The 23,382-nt window shown below is 41.3% G+C and overlaps 1 long non-coding RNA gene across 1 annotated transcript; it reads left to right on the top strand.

Moving 5' to 3' along the window:
• The first annotated feature begins 1,472 nt into the window (after positions 1 to 1,472).
• On the top strand, positions 1,473 to 22,621 carry LOC116224413. The gene is made up of 2 exons (XR_004165569.2): positions 1,473 to 2,121; positions 21,790 to 22,621. It is a non-coding gene; the product is annotated as an uncharacterized LOC116224413 (long non-coding RNA).
• Positions 22,622 to 23,382: the final 761 nt, after the last annotated feature.

Below are 23,382 nucleotides of genomic sequence, written 5' to 3'. Positions count from 1 at the left end.
TGATATTGTTCAGCATCAAAATTAACCCAATGCTCTCCTAACTCCCTAACACTACTAAATTGGTTTAACATGTATTACTCATAACAAAAAGTTGTATTATTTTTTATGTATTAAAATGAGTATTCTCTACCATGCAATTTTTAACATAGCATAATCACACAGACTGCATAGTTACATAGTGTGTGAGAGAGTGAATGGCTATAACACGAGAGACTTGTTACGTCATGTACAGGTATGTATTCTTCAGTAATGCAGTGTTCATAGTCTACTGTCATTTAAATTTGTACATCTTCTAGTTACAGTTCTTACATACATATGGCTTGATATCCATCCTAAATGGTGCTGGCAAGTTTAGGCATTTTCTACACTGGTTTTATCAGCAATAAAGCACTTTCTTGGTGGAGTGGCTGTGTGAGAAAAAAAGGTTGTCTTGAAACCAAAAACGGTAGTCAAGAAAGGGTTCCACCATCCATCAACCAAAGTCACTGATATACATTCGCACAGTCGTTTTCTCCATGTATTTGGCCAGAAGCGCAAGAGAAGTGGCCTCTTCTTTCCTCTCTGAACAAGTGTCCTTCCTCTGTCCATAAGTAGTGGTTGCACAGTTAAGTTTACATTGACAGCCTTGACTCATCATGAAAATGTCCTGCTGTCCTTTAACTCAAGAAGAGTTGAACTGACTGTATAGGTCCTTTATCCTCTCCAGCCAGTGTTTCAGTGTGCAAAGTTTCCTCTGCAAGCTCCGCTGTGGCTTTTTTTTCCCATCCTAACAAAAACACACATGCAAGTGTTTATTTAAAAAATGACAGCAAATAGAGACCATTAGCATTAATCATGCACCCTTTGTGAGTGGAATGCTGTACCTTCTCTTCGCATGCGCATCCGAAGGAAACATGTATTAACTCTGTGAGGGTTTTCACTTGGGAAGTCATGTGATAAAAATCTGTCTTTGAATGTCTACAAACCACTCTGTTCAGAATCTGTGGTGAGACATTCTTGCATTCCTGCAGAAGTGCACACATACATACAATCTTTAGTCCTTCTCAATAAAATCTGTATGTATTTTAGCGACCGGCAGAGGGCATGCGGCGCTAATATTTTCCATTGTACTTACGTTTCTGTTGGCCGGTTTGCAGGTTGTTTCACTCAGTTCTCTGTCATTTAACTAAGAGTGAAATATTAAGTTAATTGAGAAAATTAATAAAGACGCTTTTGTACACAAAATCAAGCCATTCATTTTTGTTGTATTCAACTTACAATGTTCTCGATACGTTTTTGTATGATGTTGGAATAATCCATTGCAATGTCTTCTTTGGACTTTTGGCTTTCGCAGCCAAACCCAAGAGGTAGCAGAATAAGTGACCATATCAGAGTGCACAGAAGAGGCTGGAGGCGAAGAACAAAAAAACATTGAGATGAAAACTTCATGCAACATTGTCATTCTTATAATTTCTGTATAATAAAATAAGGCTGCATGTAGTCTAGGCAACATTAGTCGAATCTCACAGTGGTTTATGGATTTGTCTCGCTGTAGCCTGCTGTGAATTAAGCACTAAGCAAACCACTGGCAGTTCATGCCATGGCCTACGACGGTGGCATCAGGTGTAAAAGGTCAATCTGTAGGCCCTCGGGTAAACTAAGACTTTAAATAGCTTTTCATAGTATGTCATTTCTCTCACACCTTAGAATGATTAAGTTATTATTTAGGGATAACTATATTTAAAAGCTCACCAGAAAAACACACTTCTTTGCATTGTCGCTACCTCCAAGAACTTTAACGTTACCAATTTCTTAGAAGTTAAATTAACGTCATACTTCCAAGTAGGGTCCTTCAAACCCGTGAATAAGGTTCTTGCGTATGTCTGCTGTCTCGCAAGACCAAATTCCTAGTTGGTTGTCTTGTACATTTATGGGAATTATACATTCACTTTCCAAATGATTTTTCCTTTCCCAGAAATCCACATGGTTTCGTTTTGACTGAAGTAGACTAAATACACTTAATAGCTCCGGGAGATTCCCGTCGGAGAGTCTATTAAACCAAGCAACCAGAGACAGTCGCCGGTTCGTGCCTTTCCGAAGCTGCAAGTTGTTCTGGTGGCTGTGCCTAAATCTATACTTATAGTAAGTCTACACACTACTCGATATTTCCTTAGAGTATATGTCGTGTTTATGTATGCCAACCATAACAGAGTAAACGATAACATGTCGGTCGCTAAACACCTGTAAATAGCTGTCAAAACGTATTAGGCTACGCGTGATATGCTAACGTTACTTGGTATGAGATTGGGTAGCCTGTAGCACTTACCATCGGTCATTTTTTATTCATGATCACAGTCGTTGAGAACCAGTTTGCCATGTTCGGCTGCCCAAATCAAGTCCATTTCGTGGGCAGAGGTGCAATAGGTCTATATTACTAAATTTCTATATCAGTCGAAGAATATCTGAAGAATAACTTAATCATTGTGCGGTTTCAGTTCATCTTGGACTCATAGTGGGCCAGCCTCTGTCATCTAACTTTCACTTTGTCGTTGAATGCGTGTTTCCCAAACAATGCCTCATCTTTAAAAAGTGACGACTTTTCATGGAAGGCAAAACGAAAAAAATAAATGGTTGTCACTAGTAGCCTATATGAAATAGACTGTTTTTTCGAATTTCTCATTTGTGACATGTTTAAAGCAACCTTTTCTTTTGTTCGCTTTTTTATGTCTGGCCATCTCTTGGTCACTTAATTTACTTACCTTTGAGTAACTGCTGCAGCACTGATATTGGTTGTTAAACCACCCAAATATGTATACTATTTTGCAGGTTTTTTGAGTGGTTGTAGACCTTGTAGACAAGTTCCTTCTGTGAAGCGCATTGCATTACCTCTTGGTATGAAATGCGCCGTAAATAAAGTTTGATTTGATTTGATTTCCTGTCAGCAATTGCAATCCATGCAATTGTGTTTCCATTCGTGATTCTTTTTACTTGTGAGGGCCACTTATTGCAGTTAGAGGGCACTTACACTATGTCACTTACACTTGTCTAATATTTAGATGTATTTAATCTAACCAAATAGAAGAAAATGAATCCTAAAATGCATAGTGGTTCTTCTGCAATTTCATGGCTATGTAATTTATCCTACTGTTTAATAAAACAGTAGTGTTTTTATTTTGCAGTTTTAATTAAATACCTAACCAGAATTAATTGTAATTAGACAGTTGCCTGAGGCCACCACAAACTTTAAATCTTAGCATACCAAAAGATTACAAATGGTGGAACAATTCAACAAAGTTTCATTTTAAGTGTACTTGTGTCATATCATGTGTCCTTCATGGATTTCCTCATCTTGAATGCCGCAATTGACTGAGTCATATAGGATCCATTATTGGCTGGTTGTTTTGTCTGCTCGGATGAAACACATTCCTCCAAACAAGCTCTTATTGTGCTAAGAACAAATTCACAGAATAATACAGTTATTTCTAACTGGTATACAACATTTTGGCCATCTATATTCTATTCTCTGCATTTTTATTCACCATTTGCTGGTAGCTCTTTGTATGATAACTTCTGGCATACTTATGCCCTGTTGATTATGGGGGCTCTACGTAAGGCCTCCTCAGCTATACCTGTGCCCTGTTGACGCAGGCTCTAAGCATGCCAACTTCCAGAACATCTTCCTCAGATAATACAGGTTATAATACAGGTTATAATACAGATTAATTCACATGCCCCCAAGTAGTCTGTAAGGGCCAAAACCATTGGCTAGGTCTTTCAGCATCCTAAAACAACTCCTTTATAGCTCCTTTGAGTGACCGTCCTCAAAAACCAACATAAGCAATGTGGTTGATTTAGCTGCGAAGCCTCTAACTCCTATCTCCACTGGTTTTGGCATCACACACATTGAGCCAAATTGGGCACATGCCCACCCCACATAATGTGACAAAAAATGAATAAATAAATACAATTTCTAAACAATATTTTAAATATAGCTGTGGTTTAATTGTCAAGTACTGGAAAGAGATGAGTTTTCATTGAATACATATTGTCCCTCAGACTGCCATCCTGACCCATAAGTATATAACTCTGCAGTCCACTTGTCATTCAAAAGTCTCACATTGCCAATGGCAGTTGTCATTGATTTTGGCAAAGAAGGTACAGCGCAGGTTGTAGCCCAGACGTGAAGAGCAGTGGACAGGTAACAATTACAGTAAGTGTTTGATAGAAAGATTATGCAGATCAAGGTTATGGATAAGGGTGATGAACTGATATAGTTAGTATGATAAACAGCCATTAGTTGTCCGCAATTTATCATCTGTTAATGTTAATGTTCGAAGTAGGCTAATTGCCTACAATTTACCCTCACAAATGCCCTCAGACACTAGAAATGCTCTGAATCAGGACAATCAGGAATCGGTTCACTAATCATGGTAGCTTACTCATCTAGTGTTCTTGAACGAGAGCCTACTTTCGAATTTCCTTGATAGTCTGTGAAAAGGTAACCTAGGCCTAGCTGAAATCTTCAAAAGCCACTTCTGGTTCGCTCTCTGACAGAAGAGGTTCATGGCACTAGAAGGCTTTCAAGGTGAAAAATGAAAGACTCATGTTACTCATGGTCACATCTATAAAATTTTTAAAGTGTTGGTGAAAATCAATGAAAGAGTAAAAATGAATAAAGACATTTTTTTTAAACTATGGCCAAACAGTGGGCCATTTGTCTGTAACTCACCAGCGGACTGCCCGAAAACCGATAAGCAAAAGGCAGCGGATCGCCAGCACTGCCCCAAGTGGGCCATAAGTGGCTTCTAACATTTAGTCTACATTTATTCATTTGTTTCAGACGTTTTGTTATCCTAAGCACCTTATGTGTGAGGCAAAACAGCTGAGCTTTGGTTGTAAGCAGAGGATGCCAGTTGTGCAAAATTGTTCTGGCCCTAATATACGATTACTATCTTTGATTTGCTCTCATCACGAGGAATGTGGGGCCAAGGCAGGTCCAAACAGCTTTGCCAAGTTCCTACCAATGATCTACCACATTAATGCCGATGACTGTGAACATAGTAATGAGGCATAACAACATATGAGCAAAAACACCCCAAATTGGCCCACATCCAACTGTGCCAAAAGGCACCCATAAAACAACTAGAATTTCAAAAACTTGTAAGTAAAGGAATTTTGATTGGTAAGTTGTCTTACATAAGCTGGCTGAAGTTAACTTTAGCTTGCTGACCATGTGATAAGGACTTTGGTGATACCAATAATTATGACCGCTGCAGCACGGTCATTTAGTCTTTGTCAAAGCTTTATTTATTTTTTACCGATTTTTTGTTGATAATAAAGTATACTTAAGACTTCACCAATCCGCATGACACTTGGCGTGATTGTACTCTACATGGCTGATACGGAATATAAGGTTTGTGTACCTAGGGGGGCGTCTCCCTACAGACTAGCGCCCTCTGAAGTGGGGTAAACTCAAAGCACTTTTTGGGTAATTGTTCGACAACCATTTCGTCAGAATTACAAACATTTTATGGCGACTTGGCCCTTTAGGAGGTGCATGACCCTAGCTCATTACAACTCAGTTCTGGAGTAGCACCACTTAATGAATAATGTTCAGTGCAAAAATATAGCGCTTCACTAGCCAAGATCTTGTGATGTAAAGGTTCAAAGTTCACAAAATTTGACGCACTGCATTACTACTACATTTCGTTTATAGGGGGCCCTGCAACTGACATGTCAATATTTCAGGAACCACTTAAGATGAAATGTGGAAGTTTGGTAGCTTATACACTAAAGTTCCATTCGGCTTGCTCAACAAAATGGTTACCTATGGCCAATCAAAATTCAGCAGCTAATACATGCTTGTGTTAATGGCCAATATTGATGAAACTTGATGTAGACTCGTTAATAATGGCATGTAGAAGCTATTTACCCAATTTCAAACAAGTATTTTGTCAAAAGGTCCAATGAAAATTTTTGGGCTAACATGGGATGTCTGTCTTACGTATTCTCTTACTTTATGCAGCGGTCATATAACACACTGCTATGCTGTATGTCTATTCTCTGTTGTGTCCATAACATACTGTATACAAAAGAAGTGAGTACACCCTTGTGCAATATTACTTAATGCCCCATTCTGTCAGAATTGGTATTTTTTGCTACTGAGCCCCCCCCCTAAAGTTGCGGAGTGTAGCTCACTTTTACACCACTGTCATCAATACAAATCGCACTTTGAGACCCCCCAATGTACAGGGTACACGTGTATTTGTTGACAAGCTGAAGGATATGCGACAAAGACAACGGCAGAGTAATATCTCAAGATTTTACACAAAAATATGACTCTGCATAGTTGTATTTATTGTGACATCAGAGATAGACGCTAACATAACCAAAGTGACACATTTTAATTTAATTGAAATACTGCTTACCTTTTCAGCCTATATACATTGTTTTATAAGCGTTTGAATGTGGAGCATGTGTAATCTAATAGAATGTTGTTGGCAACATGTTTAACATCCTTTGGAGTGTGTCATTTATTACAAGCTAGCTGAGTTGCTGAGTTTCAAGGTTGCAAACTTCCAAGGCTTATTGGCATGAGATTGACGAAGACTGATCAAACTTTTTGACGTGAGATTAATTTATTTGGATGCTAGCCAGGACAGGTCAAGGACTCTTGGCATCTGGTGAAACCACAAATCTCCATCAGATAGGGATGACTGATGAAAAGATTGGGTGAGACCAGTCTGAGTATGATCAGTCAAGAAACAGGCTTTAATCTTATACAGTGATGTACATCAAGGGAGAGAGAAAGAGGTTTCACTCAAAAGCTTCACCTATGTCTCAGTTGGTCAGCCATTGTAACATTTCCATTTAAATATCCTACACAGCATAAGGGGTGTCACCCCATAGCCCCGGCCCTTCATGATATCAGTGTGCTACCGTCGTAGACAGGAATGTCCACAACATTTGTTCACAGGGGAAATTGATTAAGAGATCCAGCTGTGAGCAAATGTCTCAGAGGCCTGCATTCATGGGGGTTGGGTTATAAGGAATATCAATGACACTGTGATATGACCAAGAGAGGAGGGGTGGTGAGAACACTCATTCACACCTTTCTCAGGCCATCTCATCTAACAGTATATTCAGCCAGAAACTCTTACAATTGAACCTAAGTCCAATTAAAAGCAACAAACACAAATTAATCTACGATTCATTGGATTATTGATTATTGTCAATCATTATTAACTCTGATCCTTAATTATGATTTTTTAACTCCTTCACAGCCTACGTTGAATTCTTTCATAAATTACATTGGCAGGGGTGTTTGTGGAGAAAAACGAGCTTGTCGACAACTTTCATAACACAGCCAAACATCACGCAAGTACAACACAAGACATAGCAAGACAGCTACTAAGTTATTACTGACTAGTCCAACAGAAAGAAGGCCAGCTCAGCATCTGACTTGCATCCTTTTGTAACTTTTAGCTCTGCGACTCTTTTTCTGTTTCTTGCTTGGTTACTCTCTTTTTCTCTTCCTGCTTCCTCCGACAACGTCTACCTCGGTTTCTTCGTTGCTTCTGCCATGATGTCCATACAGAGAATACTGTGCTGTCTTCCTCTTATAGCTAGTGCATGGGAAGGATCTAGTTGTTGGTGCATGAGATGGTGCCATAAAGCATTATGAAGTTCTCGTGAGAGGTCTCGTGCCCTGGCCTGTACCCCAAAGTTACATAGGACAATACCAGGCGCACCAGGCGTGCTGTGGCAGTGGCACAGATGCCATTCTCTGTATTACAAGGCAGTGTACCACCAAAATGATTATTTCATGAGTTATTTTAGAAACAGCAGGTTACATTTTGCTTTAAGCTACTGCTTTGTGTGTGTGCGAGCAAGCAAGAATGTGTGAGTCTGACTCAGAGCAAACTCAGTGTCTCAAAGGCTATACTTCAGCTGGGCTAGTGGTGTCACGGACAACAATATCTTAATTAAATTAATTTAATAATATATTTTAGACAGACTCACACTTTTCGTGGCACTGTCATGCAAAATACTCTGAAAGGACATTACGGAAAAAGAAAGTTCAACAGAAAATACCCCTATGATTCTTAGGACCTGGCTTAAATTAACCTTGTCAATGATGTGTGGGTCCAAGCACGGGCTGTATAAAAGATGTAGAACAGGGTATTTGAAAGGTAAACAGACAGTTAATGGCACAAATGCAAAATGCAAGACCTGGCCTTAAAAAACAAACAAAACTTTACATTTTGGAGCGGATCTGCCTCACTGGATGACTGCGCATATTTAGTTTAGCTTCCGCTAACGTAGCGAGATACGGCATTTCCCTTGGCGGAGGTACTCTTGTTAAATTTGTTTTCAGAAATTGCCTTTTGGGCATGAATGCTGCTATGCTATCCTACGCTGTTGCAGCTATTCTTGTGTTCAGCAATGTGGAAGAACTTGAAATTCCACAGACAAGCATGCTGTCCAAGACTGTAGTTCATCATTTCCTGAAAGACAATGGAAGGGAGGAGTGTAATTTCATTAACCATTGAGCTCTGTGAGCGATGAAGGGGGGCACCCCACGCTCTGAGAAGTGCATCACTGCATGAGGTAGTGACGAGGAGAGAAAGTGGCAGGAGATGGCAGTCCAGTACAAAAATATCGATTTATTTATTAGTCCAGATGAGCCAGGTTGCTCACAACATAAACTAAAATGGTCCCAGGGAGATAAAAAAAACTAGGCAATGATAGGCACAGAGGTCCAAATATGACGACCTTGCTTAGCTTTGGACAAGAACTTTTAGCAATCCCAAGCCTCTCTACAGACTGGGAAATCTCCTTCACTTAGATCCCAAGCCACTCTACAGACTGGGACATCTTCACTTAGATCCCAAGCCTCTCTACAGACTGGGACATCTCCTTCACTTAGATCCATTGTTCTTGTGCACTCTGCTCTGTGGCTCTCCCTTGCTCTTCCCTACCCCAAATGAGCAAGCCCAACTGAGGGTTACTAGAGCTGAGTGATGGTTCACAGAGAGGGGTGAACACCAAACCCCCAACATTATAAAGCAGTTTCAATCATGAATACAATGATATATTCTACATAAATGTTTAACATAATATAACGTGCACAGCCTTTTAGGAGTATGGCAGTATAACTGGCACATTATCGTGTAAGTTGCTTTGGACTAAAGTGTTTTTCAAATGGCCAAATGTAAATGTATCATATGAATAAACTGCATAGGATGGACTCATTACAAAGCAACGAAACTCACACAGAACACAACAAAAACATGTTTTGAACTCATGACAGTCAAAGAGTATTTGGGGATAATCAGGAATGTATTTTGGGTTCACGTCATTTTTGAATCACTGCCGAATGAAAGACAATTCAAATATTGTGCAAATGTAGAAATGCTTGTGTTTCACAACTTATCATAATACAAATGTTGGTGGAGAGCTGGCATCCGTTGCTGCCCTGGCGTTGATCAAGGGAAAGTGAATCAACTGAAAGGAAATTATGGTTCCCCACCCACTTTCAGCAGTGTGTTAGTAGGATTAGTCATTCCGGCTACACATCACACACCCTTACAGGCACTGTGCCACCCTTGGCAATGATGCTTGATCTTGGCAAAAGCCTGTGATGCCCTTGTAGATGTATTCTCTAGTAGCAGACTAACTGGAGCTGTGCTCAGAGGCCCACACCAACCACATGTGACCTATCAGTCAAACAACTGGAGCTGTGCTCAGAGGCCCACACCAACCACATGTGACCTATCAGTCAAACAACTGGAGCTGTGCTCAGAGGCCCACACCAACCACATGTGACCTATCAGTCAAACAGGTGATACATCGTATATAAGGTAGACTGATCGATTTTTCAAAGACAAAGGACAACACCGTTTCTACGAATACAGTTTGATGTAGAGTTACATAACCTGTTTAGCTACCAGTGTTTGCTCTGCTCATCTTCTCTTTCTCTCTGCACAACCCTGCCCCCATTCTCCCTCTGCGTCTGCTGAAGTCTTCTAGACATCATACTGGCCAGCAATGGCCAGAATGTTTCCATGAATGTCAAGAGTTGTAAACGATATTATTGGACTTTGGTGTTAACATGTTTGGCTAGCCAGCTAACAGTATGAGTTCAGCCATGTCTTTAAACTCGTCTTTAAACTCGTGAGTGTGATTAATCGGCATTCATTTTTTTTATAAGGTTTTTTTCTGTGATTAATGAATCAAACTTGCAACTCAACTGAGACCCTTGATGACTCTGACTCTGACTCAGATAATGGGGACTTCACTCAGATTCTTCTTTGGTGACTCACTTCACATACCACATTATTTCAATGATTAACAAATACTACAACGACAGACTTACAGGCGCTATGTATTCCTAGATTTATTCCCAGATGTAGACTACAATCCAGCATTATTCCAATGCCTGATTATTTCTTATTTCAATGAGGATTTCCACAAAATTGCAGCAAAATGATCCTCCCTCTCTCTGTCTTTTGCTGACCATCACTGCCTGCCACTGTGTGATCGGCCAGGGTGTGTATCTCTCCTTTACATGACCATATACCATCAAAATGTATTTGAGGATCTTATAAAAGCTAGCTGCTGACGAAAAGATACCTTACAAAATGGTAAAAAAAAATCCCTGCATAATTTCACTTCAGTGTAGATGCTGACAGAAAGTTCATAAAGAAAAGGTCATCTTGCCCAGAGGTGTGTTCCCAAATTTGCTGTTACACAACCACTGTAGTAACTAACAAAGAGAGTCTTTGCTATTTAACAGTGTTATTGGCTCAACCTCATTTTCAGGAAATGCAGCCTGGGCTGTAACAATATGCTGTCGCAACACTAGCTGGGTTTCCATTCAACTATTTAATGCAAATAAATGCTTAAACGTCCCATGAAATCTCTCAAGTCACATCAGAAATGTCTTCGCTAGAAAGAGGTGAGTAGCATAGGGCACTACTAGTTGATGGACACAGGTTTAGTTGCATCAGGGGGCTTGTTGCATTTTTTAAAACCCACACTTATTCACAACTTCACAAGCCGATGCTCTCTCCTGTCACATTGCTGCAACTCTAAAGTCAAAACCAAATTTGAGAGAATCTCCCATGGCAGCTACACTGTGTTCTTCACTGTAGTCTGCAAATAGGGCAGACTAAGAATACACTGCACACTACTTTGCCAGCAGCCTGGTACATAGGGGCCTACAAAAATCAAGCACAGTGATCAAGCACACTACCCAGGGACGTGCACAGGAGGGGGCTAAGGTTGCCCGGGCAACTGCCCGTCTGCCCTCCTCGACTCAAGTTGCCCCTTCGAAGGAAACATTTTCTTTTTTTAAATAGTATAACGGCTGCAGAATTTCATGTAGGCCTGAATATGCAGAATATGCGCGCAGAATATGCACGCAGGGGGAGGTGGCGTGGCGGCGGCGGTTAGTGATCGACCCTGACAATTTCACAGTTTGAAGTGATATAGGCAGAATATGCGCGCAGGGGGAAGGGGTGGGGCCGTGGCGGCGGTGGTTACAAAAATGAACGTGTTGCCCTTTTTTTCCAGGGCAGAGCAAAGGCCCTTCAAAATTCCTGTGCACGTCCCTGTCACTACCATAGACTTTCGTCAATTAAAGCATCCAACACACACAACACAGTCCAGGAGAGTCACCACACTGTCCAACCTCCTCATTCTACAGAGACATGCACCATCATATATGCCACAGCGGGCAGGGGAAAGAATACGTTAGGCTGTATGATGAGTCGGAGATGACGAGCCCTGGCATTGAAAAGTGCAATTATTTCATTGACCTTCATAGTGGTGGATACAGAAAGTGGCTGATGAGTAGGCCTGTGTAAAGCTCATGTCAATAACTTCTGGAAATGTCCAAAACAATCCATAGAAAATCCTTGTTGTTGTCTGTTTAAATAGCCATGACACATTGGTAGGGTGTTAGTTGATGCAAGTGGGTAAAAGTTGAAGTCAAAGTTCCATGTTCCAAAGATGTTTGTTATCGATATAAATAGTGTTTAATTAATCAACCTTACACTTTTCAGAAGTGACGGGTGTGTACACAATGAACAAAGTCTTGTTTGACTCTCAGCGGGAACATTTCTTACCATAGAAATTGTTAGAAAAGTAATAATAATAGAATGCTGACATACCACTGAGGGCAGCGATGCTGATCCCAGCTGAACTGCTGCATAGCTGCTAGCAGGGGGGTCGTCCGTGCCGCGCTGGACGATCTTGCAAGCTACCAGACACTGCTGGCCTCCTTCTCATCCAGCATCACTGCTGCTAAGAAGACTTTTTTCAATGACAAAATCAACGGTGCAACTGACGCTCGGAAACTATTCTCCACCTTCAAAACTCTGCTCTACCCTCCTCCTCCCCCCCCCAGCTACTAACCTCACTGCTGATAACTTTGCTTCCTTTTTCACAGAGAAAGTGGCAGCCATCGGGCAACAGTTCGACCAACTGTCCCCCTCCCCTAAGGGCGCAACCGTCAATAGCTCATCTTTTCCTTCTTTCATCCCTCTCAGCGAGAGTGAGGTCTCCAAAATCCTAACAGGTAGCCGTCCAACTACATGCCCGCTGGACCCCATCCCATCCAACATCCTTCAAGCCATATCGCCTGCCGTCTTACCGGCAATAACACAGGTGATTAATGCTTCATTTAATTCTGGAACATTTCCTTCTCTTTTCAAAGTGGCTCGGGTAACGCCGCTGCTCAAGAAGCCGTCTCTCGATCCCACTCAGGTGGAAAACTATCGACCGGTCTCACTTCTCACGCTCCTATCTAAAACCATTGAGAGGGCAGCTTCCAAACAGGTCACCGAGTTCCTGTCAAAGAACAATCTCCTCGATCCGAACCAGTCTGGATTCAAAAGCGGTCACTCCACCGAAACAGCCCTGTTGTCTGTAATGGAGGCCTTAAAAACAGCTAGAGCAGCAGCTCAATCCTCGGCTCTTGTCCTGCTTGACTTATCAGCTGCGTTTGATACAGTCAACCACCGCATCCTTCTGTCCATACTGTCAAGTATGGGCATTTCTGGCAATGCGCACTCCTGGTTTGAATCCTACCTCACTGGGCGCTCGTTCAACGTGTCATGGCAAGGTCAGCTGTCTGTACCTCACCGCCTCACCACTGGGGTGCCCCAAGGCTCGGTGATGGGACCACTTCTCTTTGCCATTTACACCACCTCGTTGGGCCCTATCATCCGCTCGCATGGTTTTTCCTACCACTGTTATGCCGATGATACTCAACTGTTTCTGTCTTTCCCTCCTGAGGACACCACGGTCTCGGCGCGGATTTCGGACTGTCTCGCTGATATATCCACATGGATGAAAAATCACCACCTTCAGCTGAACCTGGCCAAAACGGAACTGATGGTCTTCCCAGCCAAACAGGTCATCCACCACAACATCAAGATCAATACTGACTCTTTATCTCTTGCTCCATCCAAAACAGCAAGAAACCTCGGGGTCATTATTGATGACCAACTGACCTTCACGGCCCACATCGCCTCTGTCTCCAGGTCGTGCCGCTTTGCGCTATACAACATCCGCAAAATCAGGCCGTACCTAACCCAGTATGCCACCCAGCTGCTGGTGCAAACCTTGGTGAGCTCCCGCCTTGACTACTGCAACGCCCTCCTAACGGGCCTGCCGGCTTGCGTGGTGAAACCACTACAGATGATCCAGAACGCGGCGGCGCGTCTGGTGTTCAACCAACCGAAAAGGGCACACGTCACCCCGCTACTCATCGAGCTCCACTGGCTGCCAGTAGCTGCTCGCATTAAGTTCAAGTCACTTATGCTTGCCTACAGAGTGCTTACTGGTTCTGCTCCCACCTACCTAAATGCTCTTGTAAGGGCAAATGTTACACCCAGGACGCTGCGCTCGTCTAGTGAGCGTCGTTTGGCACTGCCGTCCGTGCAAGCATGGCAATCCAGACTATTTTCATTTGTAGTTCCACGTTGGTGGAACGAACTGCCTAGTACTACCAGAGCAGGGGCGTCCCTCTCTACCTTCAAGAAGCTTTTGAAGACCCAACTCTTCAGAGAGCACCTCCCCTCCTAACTGGCACCTGACTAGCGCTTAACTTGCACTTCAGCAGTTACATTCCTGCACTTCTTTTTTCCTCTTTTCTAGGTTGTTGTTTTTCTAATTCTCATGTAAAGTAGTATTTATTGTTACACCATGCTTTTTTATTGCTCTTAGCTTGACTGTTCTCTCCCTTGTACGTCGCTTTGGACAAAAGCGTCTGCTAAATGACTAAATGTAAATGTAAATGTCCGTGGCGGACTCCTTGGACTGGCGACTGTTTGTTAAAAAGCCAAAATAATCTAATTTAGGCAGCTTTGCAACCCCTCCTCCTGTTCTTTTATCTTGCCTTTTCCTACTGCCACTTTCATGCTTAAAACGCATTGTTACGCTTTCAGGTGTGCTGTGCTCAATTCACTTGCTTGTCTTGACCTTCGAATTTGTTTAAGTAGCTACACTACCGTTCAAAAGTTTGGGGTCACCCAGATAATTTCGTGTTTTCCATGAAAACTCACACTTTTATTTATCAATGAGTTGCAAAATGAATAGAAAATATAGTCAAGACATTGACAAGGTTAGAAATAATTATTTCTATTTGAAATATTAATTTTGTTCTTCAAACTTTGCTTTCGTCAAAGAATGCTCCATTTGCAGCAATTACAGCATTGCTGACCTTTGGCATTCTAGCTGTTAATTTGTTGAGGTAATCTGTAGAAATTTCACCCCACGCTTCCTGAAGCACCTCCCACAAGTTGGAATGGCTTGATGGGCACTTCTTGCGTACCATACGGTCAAGCTGCTCCCACAACAGCTCAATGGGGTTGAGATCTGGTGACTGCGCTGGCCACTCTATTACAGACAGCATACCAGCTGCCTGCTTCTTCCCTAAATACTTCTTGCATAATTTGGAGGTGTGCTTTGGGTCATTGTCCTGTTGTAGGAGGAAATTGGCTCAAATCAAGCGCTGTACACAGGATATGGCATGGTGTTGCAAAATGGAGTGATAGCCTTCCTTATTTAAAATCCCTTTTACCTAGTACAAATCTCCCACTTCACCAGCACCAAAGCAGCCCCAGACCATCACATTACCTCCACCATGCTTGACAGATGGCGTCAGGCACTCTTCCAGCATCTTTTCACCTATTCTGCGTCTCACAAATGTTCTTCTGTGTGATCCAAACACCTCAAACTTTGATTCGTATGTCCATAACACTTTTTTCCAATCTTCCTCTGTCCAATGTCTGTGTTCTTTTGCCCATAATAATCTTTTCTTTTTATTGGCCAGTCTCAGATATGGCTTTTTCTTTGCCACTCATCAGGCCAGCATCCCAGAGTCGCCTCTTCACTGTAGACATTGACACTGGCGTTTTGCGGGTACTATTTAAAGAAGCTGCTAGTTGAGGACCTGTGAGGCGTCTATTTCTCAAACTAGAGACTCTAATATACTTGTCTTCTTGCTGAGTTGTGCACCAGGGCCTCCCACTTCTCTTTCTACTCTGTTAGAGCCCGTTTGTGCTGTTCTCTGAAGGGAGTAGTACACACCGTTGTAGGAAATTTTCAGTTTCTTCGCCATTTTTTGCATGGAATCGCCTTCATTTCTAAGAACAAAAATAGACTGGCGAGTTTCACATGAAAGTTCTCTTTTTCTGCCCATTTTGAGAGTATAATCGAACCCACAAATGTGATGCTCCAGATACTCAACTAGCTCAAAGGAAGGCCAGTTTTATAGCTTCTCTCACCAGCAAAACAGTTTTCAGCTGTGCTAACATAATTGCACAAGGGTTTTCAATGGTTTTCTAATCATCCAGTAGTCTTCTAAGGCGATTAGCAAACGCAATGTACCATATGTACCATTAGAACACTGGAGTGATAGTTGCTGGAAATGGGCCTCTATACACCTATGTAGATATTTCATTAAAAACCAGACGTTTCCACCTAGAATAGTCATTTACCACATTAACAATGTATAGAGTGTATTTCTGATTCATTTAATGTTATCTTCATTGAAAAAAACAGTGCTTTTCTTTGAAAAATAAGGACATTTCTAAGTGACCCCAAACTTTTCAACGGTAGTGTATATCGTATTGTATCGTCACATGATCAAATAGAGACTTGACATTGGACAACAACATACAGGTTACCCAGCAATCATCATTGCAAATCTAAATATGACAAAAATACCATAGAAAATAAGAACATATTCATTTAATTGCATAGTTTTTTAATAGTTTAGATAGTGTATGTAGGATAAGCATATAATTTTGTTATAGGTTGCTACTATTTCCCCCCACAAATAATACCAACCATAAGTTTGCCTTTTCAAGTGTATATATAGCATTAGACACTCACTGCAGTGTAATACCAGTTCATTTCTGAACACAAGCGTATTTGAGCGGCGAAAATTAGGGTCTGAGACTTCTGTCAGACGCAATACTGGGGGGGCCCAACAATAGACATAAATATGTCTATGGGCCCGTGGCCCCCACAACTCACGGGCCTGCTGCATCCCCTATAGTTACGACACTGTGTTGCTCTGTACATATAATAGTACAAACACGTTCCAAGATCAAGAATTACTGGAAGGAATGGAGATGTAATCCATCCTCATCATTTTATCATCTGAAAGGGGAAGTTGTGGGAAGTGTTGAAACTTCCTCACCCAGAATTAACCCAGGCCTACCCAAAGTAATGAGCACTGCACGAGGAAGCAGTTGTCTTTAATCTTCAATCTAAATACACAGAAAACTACACACAAAACTACTTGAAACAATTAATAAAAAAACTAAAAAACACTACTTTTGAAAATAAATTATGCTTTCATAATCACATTATTATTGTGAGTCTACAAATACTTTTGTTTTGGACAAAAGACAAGTTGGCTAATCCCTTACTTATCACTGAATCTATGCACAAACCTTTGGTGCATTCCTTTTCCTGTTAAGGCTTTCAGTTTTATAGTGTGTTACCTAGTCCCTAAACAGTCTAGGCTTTCAGTTTTATAGTGTGTCTCTGCACACACAGTGTGTCTCTGCCTTTTGTCTCTCCCTCACATATAAGAGGCCATGCAGACGGACTCTAGTTTGTCTGAACCCGGTGAACCCCGAGTCCGGATAGCCCTATCGTGCAGACGAACGCACTGTATCCGCACACTGTATCCGCACTCCCTCGAATCGGGGGTCCAAAGTGAGTAACCTCCGAATCCGATTGCTGTTGGTGTTCGTCTGCACGCTATCCGCATACCTAATCGGATTGCCCCACGTGATCGCATCATTAGACCAGCCAGAACAACGGACACAACTTGCATTATTTAATAACTGAATAGTTTGCCATGACGCAGTGAGTTTGGCAGCCAGTTATAACAGCTCTCCAGTTTAAAAAAAAATATTCTTCCTATTACCTTGCTCCTTTTCCACGTGAATTTCCCTAACGGGATTAATACAAATGTATCTATCTATCTGTTGTTAGGAAAGGGATGACATCAACAAGCCACACTTTAATCTATCACTGTTTAATCTATTTGCATCAGACCATTTTTCAAAAAACAGTTTTTAAAAGTCAGCAATAGCCTATATGAGCAAATCTGACGTGAAAAGATTTTTTATTATAGACGGAAGTTTCAAAACAGATGAATGTTACGTTAGCTTTAGTCCTGTCAGACAACGATAGCGATAGCTACTAGCTAGCGTTAACGTTACTTCAGAGGTAGCCTACAGTACGTGAAGGACAAAGCCCTCAACAATAGCCTACATTTGTTGTTAGTAATAAAACCATGAAATTGGAAGCAATTGTAAACCATGAAACATTCAGGATCCACAGCACTTGCATTGTGGTCTCTCCTGCTCAAGCTCAGCATCTCCATAAAGCACAGGCATTTAAACAACTCAGACATGTCATGTTGCACATTGCTTTGTTGCACTGTTCTAAACTCTTTATTATCAATAACAAATATAATTATTTTTCGCTTAACCTACAGTCTGCTCTTACCACTGATTTTATAAACCACCATAATGTGTTACTGTGCAGATTAAATGTAGGCTATGCGGCTAAGATAAACGTTGCTAGTTGGAGCTCAACTACTGTCATATGTTATTTTGATAGCATGCTCCTGTCTTCTCCGTTTTCTTCAGTTGTCTGTAGCACCAAAGCGCCACCAACAGGCGTGGGGGATGTACTACAGCTGAGTCAATCGGATTCACTGGGTTCATGTGCACGCGATGTAAAAAGTGGGTAGGTGTGAAATAGGTGTGAAAAATGAACCCGGGTTCAGGCAAACTAGAGTCCGTCTGCATGGGGCTTTAACTGTCTTTGTCATTACACCATGGACTGTGACAATAGTTTATTAAAAACAAAAGCAATACACCTACATTATTGCTTCATAAATATAGCCTTATTGAATTATAGCTATTGAAAAAGAGAATGTTTCCGATTAAATGCTGCGATCCTGCATCTCAAATACTAGACTCCTACTGGTCGACTTGCACTCTTATAGGTGCCTCTGTATATAGTGTTGAAGGTGTGTGTCCATCGCCGGGTTGAAGCAAGTGCACATGATATTTTCATCCTGAAAAAGTTGACTGGTCAGATAAGCAATTGCTGTGGTAGTTTTCTTAATCTCATGGTGCACAGTCAGTCAGTAGAGGGGGGGGCATCTCAGTATTTAAACAGACTGTAAGTGGGAAACTACTTGGTTGAGATGACTATAGAAATCAAGAAAGTGGTAAAGCAAGAGGGGAAAGCTAGTAAAACATTGTTGTGATGGAAACGTTCAGCTTATAATTAGTTAATTATCTGAAGGAGGTCGAGATCGCATGTAGGTCATGTTTTGTGGACACATGTTTGTGGACTGCAACATACATTTCATATTCATATATCTATTTCAAAATAGATTTGATTCCATATCTTTAGTTTGCTTTCACAACCTATTTGCAGTCTGTGAGGTTTCGAAACACTGAATGCTTTAAGAAATGTCTGCTTGTTTTGGAGGGAGATAGCGTAAGGAGAAACTAACAGGAAGGCATGAATGAAAATCAGTCAGTCAGTTGGAACAGCATACGCTGTCTCGATTACACTGGGCTGAAAGAAATCTCAATGTACTGACGAGAAGACACATGCAGAGGGCAATGGGAGATACAACTGCGTAACCAAGGAATCTCTTCTATACTGGAAATTGAACTTTAGTTGCAGTTGTGCAATCCGTTCAGTTCAACAGAACAAAACTTCACGGATAAGGCCGTGATTATATGGCAAGGATTTTGTGCTTTCTATGCAAACTGTCATTGGAAGGTCAATAAGGAAGTGTTGGAAATGAACTAGGTATAGTAGGTAACAGTACAATCAACAAATGACTGTTGGTGTTGAACACTGAACTTATTCTCACTTTGTTCATGTTGTTTAACACTCATTTAACTCTCTTTTGATTTTTTCTTTTCACTGTTTTTGCCGAAGATGCACAAATCAAACTCAAAGGCCCAAAAAGTTCACATGGCACCCTCTTGTGCAGACTGACAGTAGACCAGTAGACAGAAAGTGAAAGAAATCCGCACCGCCACATGAAGTGTACCGTAAGACACACTACCCCTGTGAGAGAGTGACCCTGTAACCCTTTGTGTCTGCCTGGCAAAAACTACAGAGGTTGCAACAACTGTCATATTACTGGAAAGTCAGCACCCACCTGGAGCGCTTCAGTTAATTTCAGTGTAACTGTTTGCAAGTTCACACATGCTGTTCAGTCCTTTTCTGGACACGAGAGTTTAGTTTAAGTCCTGGCAAATAAACCTGATTCATCAGATGAGACTTTCCCAGGGTATGGCTAAACTTACAGTATTTTAAGGTGTAATGTGGAATCTCTGTTATCGGTCCCCCCCCAGCAATAACTTAATTAGAAAGAAAAAGGAGCATCCCTCTGCTGTCATGCATTCTGTGATGTTCCCATGTTGTTTCAGTTCTTCATTTCTCTTTAGTTTCCCGCCACTTTTGCTGCCCTGCCCTGCCCTGACCCTCCTTGACCCCCACTGTAAGTAACATAATGACCCTCCTTGAACCAACAAACTTGAATAAACAACAGAACAACAAATAGGAATAATAATAGGAATAATAGGAAAGGAATAATAGGAATAGGAATTCCGTGGCACCATGCTTACGAACCAAAGTACCATAGACAGATATACCCAGCTGTAGTGACAGCAGTTACCAACATTTTGCTTTTCTTTTCGTTTTCTTTTTTGCCTTATAACGCAAAATTCTTTCCTTTGTTTGGCAATATGATTATGTATGTGTGTTCATGTATGTGTGGCTTAATGCAATTATCGTGTGCACATTCTATGGTTAGAGTTAGACATGGCAAGATCAAGTGTTCAGAAAATAACAGCAACTTTATACTGTGGACCTAAAAGAGGTAAATGATTCACTGTAAGGATTAACTGTAAAAACATGATGAAAATGAAAAAAAAAGAGTGAAACCCAGTCAGGTGTAGAGTGGAAGCATCGTTGAAACATCATCCTGTTGGGACAGGGTGTAGATGCATGCTGGAACGAGCATATCAGTGATGGCTTGGTTTATGTTATGACACACACACGCACGCGCAAACACACACACACACACACGCACGCGCAAACACACACGCGCGCGCACACACGCGCACGCACACACGCGCACGCACACACGCGCACCCACACACACGCACTATACACACACACACACACAGGCTTGATTAAATCTAGCCGTAAAGTTCCCTGTTTTTTTCCAGATCATAAGTGAAGCAAATAATTCAAATTTTATTTACTTTAAAATTGTGTATCAAATAGTGAAGGTCTATATGCCTGTGTGTGCTTGTTAAGAAATGCCCCTTTTTTTTCTCAATGACGATAATAAGTTCAGAAGCCTTTGGGTTCAAGAAAAGACAATTTCTACATCGCCTGCTTTAAAAAGGCTTCATGAATAAAGTCGTGTTAATCTCAGAAGGTGTACAGGTGTCGCTGATATTGCTGCTTAACCCAGATTTAGTGAGTTTCTGATAATGACACATACAATTTTGCTATTTCTCTGCTATTATGTGTAATGTTTTCTGGCAAAGCGGACACCTGTCATGTCCTGTTTTTTGTAAAGATTGCCTTAAATAACAAATTCAAATCAAGCCCCATACATTTATCTCATCCATCTCTCTGTCTTTTCTGAGGGGAAGGGACTCTACTTTTCATAGCTTGGGGAATTACTTGGGGAAATTACTTGAGTTGAACCTGCTCACTCCAAAAGTTTGCTGTGCCATCTAGTGGTGAACACACAGTATATAATGTTAATGTAGGTCACAGTAAAGTGATTCTCTTTCTCTCTCTCTCTCTCTCTCCCTCTATGATCACTGAACATGACATATACAGTTTTTACCTTTTTCCTGTAGCTACCTCATGACGTTTGAACAGGCCAGCACTTGTAGTAAACACTGATATTATGACTCTTACATACGTCAGCTGGTCCCTAGCAGTCTCCTGTACAATCTGACACATTTATGGTGTTTCATGATATGATGTCAATGTGGCATTTAAGATCGAAGTCCTTGTAATTGTACTTTGCCCTTCCGAGAGGAGAGGTGTATTTGCCTCTTACCCTTGGCTGTGTGTTGTATTCCTTTGTGTCCTTGTGTGCTCAGCTCCACTGCGTTGCGTCAGATGGCTGATGTTGGTATGTTTCCAGTTTACAGTGAACACAAAGCATTGAACAGTGACATTGGTGAAGTGGTGTTCTGTGTCTGCTATTAGGGGGACAAAGGCTGCCTCTGGAGAAGATGATGTCCTGATAGGCTGACAAAGGCTCCCTCTGGAGAAGATGAGGTCCTGATCCAAAGCTGTCTGGACTAGACGTGGTCCATGGTCAACAGACATCAAACATCAAACATCAGAGAATGTTCAATAATAATAAAGCAACTAACTCAGGCTCTTGAGTTAGTTAGTTTTGTTAGTTAATTAGTTTATTCGTAAGTTACTTTATTAGTCAATGTGTTTGTTTGTTAGTTAGTTAGTCTATTAGTTAGTTTAGTTTGTTAGTTACATGTAAAAGTTCGTTTATTCGTTTATTAGGTTTGATATCGTTTTAGTTTTGTTAGTTAATCTAGGGTTAGGGTTACTAACTCTTGGGTTGTAGATTTGTCTGTTTATCAGTAACCTTCAGGCATCCTCAAACATGAGCTTGTCTGTTTATCAGTAAGCTTTAGGCATCCTCAAACATGAGCTTGCTTTGGGTGACTAGTATGCATGGTGACTTTTCAAGTTTGTGTCACCTGATCTCTGTAAAATGATTAACAATGAACAATTAAAGTAAGCCATGAAAAAGCCATGTAATTCTGCAGTGATATGTACTTCATAAAGATAGCCCCAACAGTAGTCTCCCAGGCATACTGTACATACTAAAAAACAAAGAAAACAGCTTTTATTTTATTGTATTTGTTATGTTTTGCTGTTTCTGGTATGCACTGTAACAAGGGGCACCAGTTTATTCATATTTATTTCAAGTCTTGCTAGCAACCCTTACACGTCACTTAACACAATCAGGTTATGCAGACTGAAAATAATAAAAACGGGAAAGAGCATCTTTTGTAAGTGTGTGAGATTGCATAATTGTATACATTCTGGGAAGGTACAGTTAAGCAGTGGGTCATTTAATAGAGCAGAACGATGGCGATGGAAGGAAGCCATTGAAGGCAGAGGAAAAGGGAGACTGACGGAGACTAGTTCAGTACAATACTGATGCGTGTGTGGTGCCTGCTATCCGCAAACAACACTTTGTAGGACATTTTGGTAAAAGGAATGTAGGTCATGCTTTGGGGCACTGACTGATTCATTTAGGCCTATGCTTTCCTTCCAGCAGTGTCATCAGAAAACCTGAGTCCTTTAAAAATAAATGTCTGAACACTGCAGAATTAGTTTTAAATGCTGTATGGTTGAGTCGGGGCACGATTCTCTAGACTCGTCGGCCCTTTTATGAAAAGACTTGCAGTAGGCACCAGATCTAGTGGTGTGAAAACTTTGACCCAAACCAATTAGAAAGACGCCCCAACAAAATAGAGGAGATGAGGCCTTGCACTCTTAGACACACATGGCTGAACACAGCTGTGATAATCATTCCTTATTGAGTAACTTTGTATGTGTTTGGTATAGGACAAGAGGCTTGGAAATGGTGTGAAGGCCTAAGTGTGTTTTATATGACATAGATTGACACAGCGCTGAAGAACGCTGTGTTAAACATTCTGTTACGGCCACATGTGTGTTGTGTTCTTGTTTACCACTTCCTTCCCTTTCTGTAGCTCCGCCCAGGTTGTGGTACACCTGATTGCCAGATGAGATGCACCTGGTCAG

The sequence above is a fragment of the Clupea harengus genome, chromosome 17 (assembly GCF_900700415.2).
Source record: "Clupea harengus chromosome 17, Ch_v2.0.2, whole genome shotgun sequence".
Classification (NCBI taxonomy): Eukaryota; Metazoa; Chordata; class Actinopteri; order Clupeiformes; family Clupeidae; genus Clupea; species Clupea harengus.
Note: the sequence above shows the minus strand (reverse complement) of the source record. Positions and strands in the feature narration are given on the sequence as shown.